We start from the raw sequence: 13,420 nt of genomic DNA on the forward strand, positions 1-13,420 counted from the left end.
AATAAAATTTCACTTTATTTGATATTGCAAGTTACATAGATCGTCAGTTTTTCAATGTAATATAAACAACTTTTTGTTGGAAAAAGTTACATTGACTTTAACATAATCTACTTCTAAAAAAATCAATTTATAAACTTAAAAACGATTCATGCCCAAATTCTTTAAAACACTGAAATAATAAAAGCAAATCAAATACTGAAGAAAGATGATGTTCTTTCTTCAGTTGAATTATTCGCTCAAAACCAAAATCTTTCTTTGAATTAAGTTTTTAAAGGTACTCCTCATCTCAGCTTAGGACAACTACTATACCAATATAATACGGCAACAACGTTAAATAAAAAAAAATCTCTTCACGAGAACGTCTTTAAAAAATATTTAAACAATAATTCGCACAAAATATTCTAGTGACTTCCCAGAAAAAGATTTTCGAAGCCATCTGTGATCAATATATCTTGGTGAAAATTCAATTAATATAAAATTTATGACTACATTGATTTGATTTGAAAAAAATATATTCGCAAAATTTACAAAATGATGTTCGAACAGTGATAGGTTCACCTTAAAATAATATTTTTCGTACATACCTGGTTAATCCTCTTCCAATCCATCCAACCAAAGCATGATTGCATCGCAGCTAATTTGTCTAATTAAACAAAATGCCAGATGCTGAATGTCCCGAAACATGTCCAGGTTGTGGTCCTGTTGAAGAAAACAAAACACAAAGTATCAATTCTCAAACAGAATGTCCAGGGTTTTTTTTATCAAATAATCCAACATGATATTTAAAAAAATAGAAAAGGAAAGCAAATAATACTTATCTGAGTCAAAAAATCGTTGAAATACTTCTTCCTACTAAGTATTTAGAAGCAGCATGTACCATCGATTCAGATGGACTCCACTCTCCACCTTCACCGGGAAACTGCTCGCGAGTCGCCCAATAGATTACCTCCTCCGAAATAACCAGAGAAAGGTTCTTCCTTCTGTCACGGACACCCCTTAAGGGATAGAAGCAATGTCACATTGTCACGTCCCTGCCCCTGCCACACACTCACAATAATCAATTAAAAACGTAAACAAACCCCAAAGCACAGTCACATGAACAATCGCAGGCCGCAGCCAGCACCAACGCGGATTTGTCAGTTTTTCTCTCGCTCACCCCCTCCGGAAACACCAAGAAAGTTTCATCCAGTTGTAATCACCCGTTCACCAAGAATACGTCAAACGTAAACAAACACACACGCACACAATCGCGAATTCGCGAAAACAATGTTCCCCCACAAATCAGGATTCCAATCACGCGACACCAAAACCAAAACAAACTTAACCAGCGGTGTTTTCCTTCACCGAGAACTCCCGTGTCCTGTCAAATCCACCGAAATCGTTCCGGCGTTGATCCGTGTCAAGACAGCACCTGCAGGAGGAGAAGGAGGAAGGAGGCCAAGTGACATTAAGGGCAAGAGGATTCCTCTTCTGGGGGCAGCTGCTTGGCCTGAACATTCCTTGCATCCGCCAACACTGAGCGGAACTTTTTCTTCACCCCCAGCCACCAAAACAGAAGCAATCACTTAACCACAATATATCGCGGCTCCCGAACGCCACGGACCGAACGAACACACACTCCCTCGGCCACAGAACGTACTCACAACCCGCGGCGATTCGCGGACTACAATTTATCCGTGGAAAACTACTGCGCGAAAACGTAAACAAACCAGCCCGCCACGAACGCAAAAGCTGTCTGTCTGCCGATTGCCGATTCCTGTCACGACATGTCTCGCGCGTTGCGTGCGAGCAGTGAACGAAAGAAGAGAGAAGAGAGAGAGCGAGCGCGTGGGCTCATTTTTGCACTTTTCGATGAAATTTTATGTGCGGTAAAATACTGTTTAATGTGATTAGTTTAACTAGTGTATAAAAGTAAATTAAAGTGCAAAAAAACTCAATAAAAATTTCCATTAGCAAAAATGGCATTTTGTGGAGGAGTGAAAATTTTGCTAAGTCCAACGAAAACATGATGAAAAATAATTGTATCATCTCATAATTGACAGGTCGGTTTTTTTTCTAAGTCCCAAAATAATTGGGCATTCGAAATTCAGCTAAGTCCAGCGAAAACAAGATAAAACTAGAAAATATCATCTCTTGATGGAGAGGTCGAATTTTTTCTAAGTCCCAAAATAATTTGGCTTTCGAAATTTTTCTAAGTCCAGCGAAAACTTGATCAAACATCAAAATATCATCTTATGATAGACTAGCATTAGCATTAGCATTAGCAATAAAGGTCGCACAATTCCGGATGGCTGCACAACGCTTATCTTGCTGTTTAACTGTAATTAAACGTATGATAGCACTTGACTCTCATCCGGTTACAATATTCCAACACGGGAGATACCATGTTTTCCTCTTTAGATGAGCGTGTAATACTATCCAGTAAGATAAGGGGCTCCTGGCCGGTACCTTGCTAACCTCGGGGATTGGAAGGTATGTTAGTAAACATCTATCTAGAATGCGCAGAGATCTCTACGTCACCTAGTGGTATAGATGTTTGTAGGGAGGTTTTGGACTCAATGTTAGTAAATTGAACGTTTGTTTTTTAACACCATCACCACCACCACCAAAACCATACCATCACCACAAAAAGCCATGTTAGATTTTAATACAAATACATTACAAAACGAACACAACAATAAAACCATCTTCCTGGCCCTGCTGCCCACACGATACTGACGCGCAATAATATTAATTACCACAATGACCCCCCACTGCACGCATGACTCGAACATGAACACGAACTTAGCACAAAGAGAACACCACAAAAATCCACCTTCCCATCACCACCACTGCTTGCACGATACTGACGCGCAATAAATATCAATTACCACAATGACCCCCCACTGCATACATGACTCGAACATGAACACGAACTTAGCACAAAGCGAACACCACAAAAATCCACCTTCCCATCACCACCACTGCTTGCACGATACTGACGCGCAATAAATATCAATTACCACAATGACCCCCCACTGCATACATGACTCGAACATGAACACGAACATAGCACAAAGAGAACACCACAAAAATCCACCTTCCCATCACCACCACTGCTTGCACGATACTCCAAAATATCATCTTATGATAGACGGGTCGAAATTTTTTCAAAGTCCCAAATAAATTAATTTTCGAAATTCTGCTAAGTCCAAAAATATCAAATAGAAATGAAAATAAAACATTTGATGATCCACTGTCTAGGAACATAAAAAGTATCATGAAATTCGGCGGCAATTTTTTTAGTTTTTGGAACAAACAAAAATCATGCCATGTTCACAAAAACAACTCAAGTTATTTTTTTGTTCGTCCCATGATGCGACTTTCTACCCGGGCCGGGTAGTTAATTTTCCCGTGCTTATAAATATCATCCAAAAACATAATACCCTATTCGCAGAGCTCCGTAGAGCCGAATGGGAATGGGTGCGAATGGGATACAAGAGTATCATAACGAGTTCAAACTTTATTCTTAATGAAATATAGCTATCTGTCACTATTGCCAGTACCAACGATTAATGTCTTCTTTTAATCTACAAACACTTCGTCTTTTGAGCTCCTAAAACTATGAAATGGGAATTCAAATCAGAGGCATTTGTATTGTGAGACCAGTGTGTGGTCAAATGAAATCAATCAACAAAAGGGACAAAAATTTATTTAGTTTTATTGTTCTTTTAACACGGAATCTGCTTCAGTATTGAAAAAGGTCGTATCTGCTTGTTTTTTTTTGTGCTAGTTGTAAACTATACGCCCGTTAGCAGAAAGTCCTGCTGCATGTTAGAAATGTTACTTTCAATTACTTACATTAACAAAGCCAGGTGTGATAAAGTCACCACGATATTCTTTCAGATTTTCTAGAGGCTGTTGCAATTGGACCACAACTCATAGTTACTGCTTAATATATTATCTGTAGGTTAGACCTAGATGCTGTCGATGACACTACTCACTGACACTGCTCGTGTTCCGTTTCACCCAACTGATAACGTCCACAAGATGGCGATGAATGACCTAGTAAACGATTGAGTTTGCTTCTTGAGCTAATATATAACTTCTTTATATTAATTCCTAAACTCTCAAGCTAACAAATGGAACTGTATTTCTTACCTTATTCAGCAATTTTAGCTTTAAGGCTAAGCTTTGGTCAGGACACTGGTGAAATTGCTGTTTCTTACCCTTACTACAAATTTGATTATAACTTAGCCAAATGATCATTTCATGATAAACCCCGGCTATACTTTTGAAGCCAATAATATAAGCTATCGAATTCTGCCAAGATTGACCTTGGATTTTGTTTCTAAATAGTTTTATTGCGCAATTTTTGTAAAATAGTTTTTATTTGGTTTATTTTGTTGTTGTTTTTGCGGATAGCGTTAGGATTACATTTGGTTGCCTAGCTGCAGGAGTTTACAAGCGTTACAAAGTAACACATACACATCAAAATGGTGAGCATCTAGGGTAGTTGTCACTATAATGGTAGTATTTCAAGTATTTCAAGTATTTCGAGTATTTCAAGTATTTCAAGTATTTCAAGTATTTCAAGTATTTCAAGTAATTCAAGTATTTCAAGAATTTCAAGTTTTTCAAGTATTTCAAGTATTTCAAGTATTTCAAGTATTTCAAGTATTTCAGGTATTTTAAGTATTTCAAGAATTTCAAGTATTTCAAGTATTTCAAATATTTCAAGTATTTCAAGTATTTCAGGTATTTTAAGTATTTCAAGAATTTCATGAATTTCAAGTATTTCAAGTATTTCAAGTATTTCAAGTATTTCAAGTATTTCAAGTATTTCAAGTATTTCAAGTATTTCAAGTATTTCAAGTATTTCAAGTATTTCAAGTATTTCAAGTATTTCAAGTATTTCAAGTATTTCAAGTATTTCAAGTATTCCAAGTATTTCAAGTATTTCAAGTATTTCAAGTATTTCAAGTATTTCAAGTATTTCAAGTATTTCAAGTATTTCAAGTATTTTAAATATTTCAAGTATTTCTAGTATTTCAAGTATTTCAAGTATCTCAGGTATCTCAGGTATTTCAAGTATTTCAAGTATTATAAGTATTTCAAGTATTTCAATAATTTCAAGTATTTCAAGTATTTCAAGTGTTTCAAGTTTTCAAGTATTTCAGATATTTCTAGTATTTCAAGTATTTCAAGTATTTCAAGAATTTCAAGTATTTCAAGTAATTCAAGTATTTCAAGAATTTCAAGTTTTTCAAGTATTTCAAGTATTTCAAGTATTTCAAGTATTTTAAATATTTCAAGTATTTCTAGTATTTCAAGTATTTCAAGTATCTCAGGTATCTCAGATATTTCAAGTATTTCAAGTATTATAAGTATTTCAAGTATTTCAATAATTTCAAGTATTTCAAATATTTCAAGTATTTCAAGTATTTCAAGTGTTTCAAGTTTTCAAGTATTTCAGATATTTCTAGTATTTCAAGTATTTCAAGTATTTCAAGTATTTCAAGAATTTCAAGTATTTCAAGTATTTCAAGTATTTCAAGTATTTCAAGTATTTCAAGTATTTCAAGTATTTCAAGTATTTCAGGTATTTTAAGTATTTCAAGAATTTCAAGTATTTCAAGTATTTCAAATATTTCAAGTATTTCAAGTATTTCAGGTATTTTAAGTATTTCAAGAATTTCATGAATTTCAAGTATTTCAAGTATTTCAAGTATTTCAAGTATTTCAAGTATTTCAAGTATTTCAAGTATTTCAAGTATTTCAAGTATTTCAAGTATTTCAAGTATTTCAAGTATTTCAAGTATTTCAAGTATTTCAAGTATTTCAAGTATTCCAAGTATTTCAAGTATTTCAAGTATTTCAAGTATTTCAAGTATTTCAAGTATTTCAAGTATTTCAAGTGTTTCAAGTATTTCAAGAATTTCAAGAATTTCAAGTATTTCAAGTATTTCAAGTATTTCAAGTATTTCAAGTATTTTAAGTATTTCAAGAATTTCAAGAATTTCAAGTATTTCAAGTATTTCAAGTATTTCAAGTATTTCAAGTATTTCAAGTATTTTAAGTATTTCAAGTATTTCAAGTATTTCAAGTATTTCAAGTATTTCAAGTATTTCAAGTATTTCAAGTATTTCAAGTATTTCAAGTATTTCAAGTATTTCAAGTATTTCAAGTATTTCAAGTATTCAAGTATTTCAATTATTTCAGGTGCATCAAGTGTATCAAGTATTTCAAGTGATTCAAGTATATTGAGTATTTCAGGTAATTCAAGTATTTCAAATAATTCAAATATTTCAAATATTTAAAGTATTTCAAGTATTTCAAGTACTAAAAAATTTGATAAAATTCAAATATTTCTATAAATATTTCAAGTATTCCATAATTTTATAGTATTTCAAGTATTTTAAGTATTTCAAGTATTTCAAGTATTACAATTATATCAAGTATTTCATGTATTCCACGTGCTACAAGTGTATCAAGTATTTCAAGTATTTAAAGAATTTCAAGTAATTTGAATATTTGAAATTCAAATATTTCGATTATTACAAATATTTCAAGTATTCCAAGTTTTCATAGTATTTCAAGTATTACAAGTGCATCAAATGTATCAAGTATTCCAAGTGATTCAAGTATATCGAGTATTTCAAGTATTTCAAATATTTCATATATTTCATGTATTTCGAGTATTTGATAGAATTCAATTATTTGAAGTATTTCAAGTATTTCAAGAGTTTCAAGTTTTTTAAGTTTTTCAAGTATTTCATGTATTTCAAAAATTTGAAGAATTTCAAGATTCCAAACTATTTCAAGTATTTTAAATACTTCAAATATTTCAAGTTCTTTAAGTATTTCAAGTATTTAGAAAATTTCTGAAATATTTTAAGTATTTCATTTTTCAAGTAGTATAAATACTTGAAAAACGCAAATTTTATCAAATACTCAAAATACATGAAATAATTGAAATAATTGATATACTCGATATACTTGAATTTCTTGAAATACTTGATACACTTGATACATTTGAAATACGTGAAATACTTTAATTACTTGAAATAGTTGAATTCCATCAAATACACGAAATACATGAAATAAATAAACTATTTGAAATACTTGAAATATTCGATATACTTGAATCACTTGAAATACTTGAAATACTTGAAATACTCGATATATTTAAATCACTTGAAATGCTTTTTACACTTGATCTACTTGGAAAACTTGATATACTTGAAGTACTTGAAATACTTGAAATACTTGAAATACTTGAAATACTTGAAATACTTGAAATACTTGAAATAATTGAAATACTTGAAATACTTGAAACACATGAAATACTTGATATACTTTAATCACTTGTAATACTAGTTACATTTGATACCATTGAAATACTCGACATACTGGGAATACTTGAAATATTTGTAACAGTCGAAATATGAGTTCCATAAAATACTCGAAATACTTTCAATACTTGACTAACTTGAAAAACTTGACATAATTGACTTACTTGAATTCCTTCAAATAATCTAAATAGGTACTTGAAAAATGAAATACATGAAATATTTCAGAAATATTCTAAATACTTGAAATTATTGAAATACTTGAAAAACTTTAAAAACTTTAGATAATTGAAGTACTTGAAATACTTGAAATACTTGAAATACTCGATATACTTGAGTCACTTGAAATAGTTGATACATTTGATGCACTTGTAATACTTTAAATACTTGATATACTTGAAATACTTGCATTACTATGAAAACTTTGAATACTTGATTTATTTGTAATAGTCGAAATATTTGAATTCCATCAAACACTCGAAATACTTCAAATACTTGAAATATTTGAAATACTTGAATTACTTAAAATACTTCAAATAATTTAATTCCATCAAATACTCGAAATACATGAAAAACATAAAATACATTGAAAACTAAAAATTCTTGGAATTCTTGAAATACTTCAAATACATCAAATACTTCAAATAATTTAATTCTATTAAATACTCGAAATACATAAAATATTTAAAATACTTGATACACTTGATGCATACTTGAAATACTAGAAAAACTTGAAATATTTAAAATACTTGATATATTTGAAATACTTGAAATATAATGAAAACTTGGAATACTTGAAATTTTTGTAGTATTAGAAATATTTGAATTTTATCAAATACTCGAAATACAATAAAAACTTGAAATACTGAAAATTCTTGAAGTACTGAAAATTTTTGAAATGCTTAAAATACTTGAAATACTTGAAATACTTGAAATCTTGAAATACTTGAAATACTTGAAATACTTGAAATACTTGAAATACTTGAAATACTTGAAATACTTGAAATACTTGAAATACTCGATATACTTGAGTCACTTGAAATAGTTGATACATTTGATGCACTTGTAATACTTTAAATACTTGAAATACTTGCATTACTATGAAAACTTTAAATACTTGATTTATTTGTAATAGTCGAAATATTTGAATTCCATCAAACACTCGAAATACTAGAAATACTTGAAATATTCGAAATACTTGAATTACTTGAAATACTTCAAATAATTTAATTCTATCGAATACTCGAAATACACGAAAAACATAAAATACATTGAAAACTAAAAATTCTTGAAATTCTTGAAATTCTTGAAATACTTCAAATACTTCAAATAATTTAATTCTATCAAATACTCGAAATACATAAAATATTTAAAATACTTGATACACTTGATGCATACTTGAAATACTGTGAAAACTTGGAATTTATAAATTATTTGTAATAATCGAAATATTCAAACTCCAATTATTCAAAATACTTCAAATACTTGAATTACTTGAAAAACTTGAAATATTTAAAATACTTGATATATTTGAAATACTTGAAATATAATGAAAACTTGGAATACTTGAAATATTTGTAGTATTAGAAATATTTGAATTTTATCAAATACTCGAAATACAATAAAAACTTGAAATACTGAAAATTCTTGAAATACTGAAAATTTTTGAAATACTTCAAATACTTCAAATACATGAAATACTTGAAATACTTGAAATACTTGAAATACTTGAAATTCTTGAAATACTTGAAATACTTGAAATACTTGAAATCTTGAAATACTTGAAATACTTGAAATACTTGAAATACTTGAAATACTTGAAATACTCGAAAAACTTGAAATACTTGAAACACTTGAAATACTAGAAATATCTGAAATAATTGAAATAATTGAAATACTTGAAATACTTGAAATACTTCAAATAATTGAATTCCATAAAATACTTGAAATACTTGATACATATATATGAAGTATTTAAAATACTTGAAATACTTGAAATACTTGAAATACTTGAAATACTTGAAATACTAGAAATATCTGAAATACTGGACATACTTGAAATACTTGAAATATTTGAAATACTTGAAATATTTGAAATACTTGAAATACTTGAAATACATGAAATACTTGAAATACTTGAAATACTTGAAATACTTGAAACACTTGAAATACTAGAAATATCTGAAATACTTGAAATACTTGAAATACTTGAAATACTTGAAATACTTGAAATACTTGAAAAACTTGAAATACTTGAAATACTTGAAATACTTGAAATACTTGAAATTCTTGATATACTTGAAATATTTGAAATACTTGAAACACTTGAAATACTTGAAATACTTGAAATACATGAAATACTTGAAATACTTGAAATACTTGAAATACTTGAAATACTTGAAATACTTGAAATACTTGAAATACTTGAAATACTTGAAATACTTGAAATACTTGAAATTCTTGAAATTCTTGAAATTCTTGAAATACTTGAAATATTTGAAATACTTGAAATACTTGAAAAACTTGGAATGCTTGAAATACTTGAAAAACTTGAAATTCTTGAAATTCTTGATATACTTGAAATACTTGAAACACTTGAAATACTTGAAATACTTGAAATACTTGAAATACTTGAAATACTTGAAATACTTGAAATACTCGAAATACTTGAAATTCTTGAAATTCTTGATATACTTGAAATATTTGAAATACTTGAAACACTTGAAATACTTGAAATACTTGAAATACTTGAAATACTTGAAATACTTGAAATACTTGAAATACTTGAAATACTTGAAATACTTGAAATACTTGAAATACTTGAAATACTTGAAATACTTGAAATACTTGAAATACTCGATATACTTGAGTCACTTGAAATAGTTGATACATTTGATGCACTTGTAATACTTTAAATACTTGATATACTTGAAATACTTGCATTACTATGAAAACTTTAAATGCTTGATTTACTAGAAATACTTGAAATATTCGAAATACTTGAATTACTTGAAATACTCCAAATAATTTAATTCTATCAAATACTCGAAATACATGAAATACATAAAATACATTGAAAACTAAAAATACTTGAAATTCTTGAAATTCTTGAAATTCTTGAAATACTTGAAATATTTGAAATACTTGAAATACTTGAAAAACTTGGAATGCTTGAAATACTTGAAAAACTTGAAATTCTTGAAATTCTTGATATACTTGAAATACTTGAAACACTTGAAATACTTGAAATACTTGAAATACTTGAAATACTTGAAATACTTGAAATACTTGAAATACTCGAAATACTTGAAATACTTGAAATACTTGAAATACTTGAAATACTTGAAATACTCGAAATACTTGAAATACTTGAAATACTACCATTATAGTGACAACTACCCTAGATGCTCACCATTTTGATGTGTATGTGTTACTTTGTAACGCTTGTAAACGCCTGCAGCTAGGCAACCAAGTGTAATCCTAACGCTATCCGCAAAAACAACAACAAAATAAACCAAATAAAAACTATTTTACAAAAATTGCGCAATATAACTATTTAGAAACAAAATCCAAGGTAAATCTTAGCAGAATTCGATAGCTCATATTATTGGCTTCAAAAGTATAGCCGGGGTTTATCATGAAATGATCATTTGGCTAAGTTATAATCAAATTTGTAGTAAGGGTAAGAAACAGCAATTTCACCAGTGTCCTGACCAAAGCTTAGCCTTAAATAAAGTAGTTTTGAATCATTCGGTGCGAAAAACTATCGAATATTCCCGTTTTCAATCAATTTGTTTTGCTTGAGAGTTGAAGTGTTAATTGACAATTAATTGAGCCAAAACTGATTAAGATTTCTGACATAACAAATAAACGATTTTAGGAATAAATTGCTTTATTTAGCTTTAATTTGTCTTCAATGACATAGAACTGAATCGTGTATTCCGAAATCACAGAATTACAGAATGACGTAAACCTTAATCAAATGCACTTGAGGATAACTAAAGGTTTCAGCTGGCTTAATAGGGGCAGGGGGGGGGGGCAGAATGGACCATGGGGGCAGAACGGGCCACCCTTGGTTTTGGGCTTTAGAATGGATTTAGACCAACTGTAAGGCAAGGGTCTTATAAAGGACGTCAAATAGCATCGCCATACCGAAAACGACGTTTGAATTCATTGTATTTTTCGAATTATGAGCAAAAATGTAAATAAGTGACAAAACCACGCAAATGTTGTTTATTTCGAGGTTCTTAAATAAGCTTTCTGAACAGTTGGATTGTTTGAAAAAGTTTGCTCAATGCTTATAACGTTACTAGATGCTACTACCAAGGTATACAAACAACAACGGAACCTTAAAATCATTTAGAGGCTTGGTGGTGGAAGTGTTAAATTAAAATCCACTTGGGGGCAGAATGGACCACCCTTTTTCTGCCTTATAAAAACAATCAAAAGTTAAAAAAAAAATTGAGCTAAATGGATTATTTCACTCCTGGTAGCTTCACAAATCACGTTTAATGCAACAAAAGTTGATTTTTTAGTTGTTTTGACGCTTAGTTGTAAAAATAGTGTCTTTTTGCCTTTCTTACTAAAGAAAGGTATAGGGTTTGCTTTTGACTCCGACGCCAAATCAAGCTTCGTTCCCAAATAATTTCTCGAGAAATATTCATTCGAAAAATCTGCAAAAAATCATGGACGATCGATTTTTGACGCCCCATCGATTGACAATGACAGAATTGGTCTATCTCCAATATCCGAATTTTGGCGCTTAATTTACTGAAGAGCACGCGTGACGTCCGTGTGTGGTAAAAAAGTGCTCAATTTTGTGGTAGGGGGTTTCTCAGAGCCCACATTATGGATTTAAGCTCTCTTGGGCGCATTTGAAAGGGGATGTGCTGAACCTGAACCAGTTCCATACCAAATTTGAATTTATCCATTTTTTAAGGGGCCTCGGAGTGTGTTTTCGCCTGATCAGGCGGTTTTCAAATGAAAATTCGGTCGAAAATTGAAGTATTGAAATCGTTTATTTATCCATAAAATTGCATTTTTCGAGCCCTACATCCTCCCAAATTTTCATCCATGTCGGTAATGTGGTTCTTGATTTACAGCTTGAGGACTAATTCACTATGAGGGGGGAAACCCCCTAAAAAAGGTAAAAGCTAATTTTCACCAAATGCCAAAACTATTCCTTAGGCATTTTATCTAATTTTTTTTCTCCATATCATAATCTAGACCATACTCGAGGTTCTGAAACAAATTTGACCTCATTCGGATTTACCGTTCAGATTTTAGATAATTTCCATTTTTGCCTTTCTTACTAAAGAAAGGTATAGGGTTTGCTTTTGGCTCCGACGCCAAATCAAGCTTCGTTCCCAAATCATTTTTCGAGAAATATTCATTCGAAAAATCTGCAAAAAATCATGGACGATCGATTTTTGACGCCCCATCGATTGACAATGACAGAATTGGTCTATCTCCAATATCCGAATTTTGGCGCTTAATTTACTGAAGAGCACGCGTGACGTCCGTGTGTGGTAAAAAAGTGCTCAATTTTGTGGTAGGGGGTTTCTCAGAGCCCACATTATGGATTTAAGCTCTCTTGGGCGCATTTGAAAGGGGATGTGCTGAACCTGAACCGGTTCCATACCAAATTTGAATTTATCCATTTTTTAAGGGGCCTCGGAGTGTGTTTTCGCCTGATCAGGCGGTTTTCAAATGAAAATTCGGTCAAAAATTGAAGTATTGAAATCGTTTATTTATCCATAAAATTGCATTTTTCGAGCCCTACATCCTCCCAAATTTTCATCCATGTCGGTAATGTGGTTCTTGATTTACAGCTTGAGGACTAATTCACTATGGTTACTTGGGTAGAACACGGTGCTCGCAACGCGCTGATCGAAATGTTGTTTCAAAAAAATGCTTTTAATTGTGTGCGTATGATTATCAACACAGCATCATAGTGTGTGTGTGTAAGAATACGTGGATATCTCTATATATCTGATTTTTTTTAAACTGAGTTCTATTCCAGTTCCAAATCGTCTCACGTTTGATACAAACTCGTCAAGCAGTATTATTCCAGTATTATTCCGGCTGCA

The sequence above is a fragment of the Culex pipiens genome, chromosome 1, assembly GCF_016801865.2.
Source record: "Culex pipiens pallens isolate TS chromosome 1, TS_CPP_V2, whole genome shotgun sequence".
Taxonomy (NCBI): domain Eukaryota; kingdom Metazoa; phylum Arthropoda; class Insecta; order Diptera; family Culicidae; genus Culex; species Culex pipiens.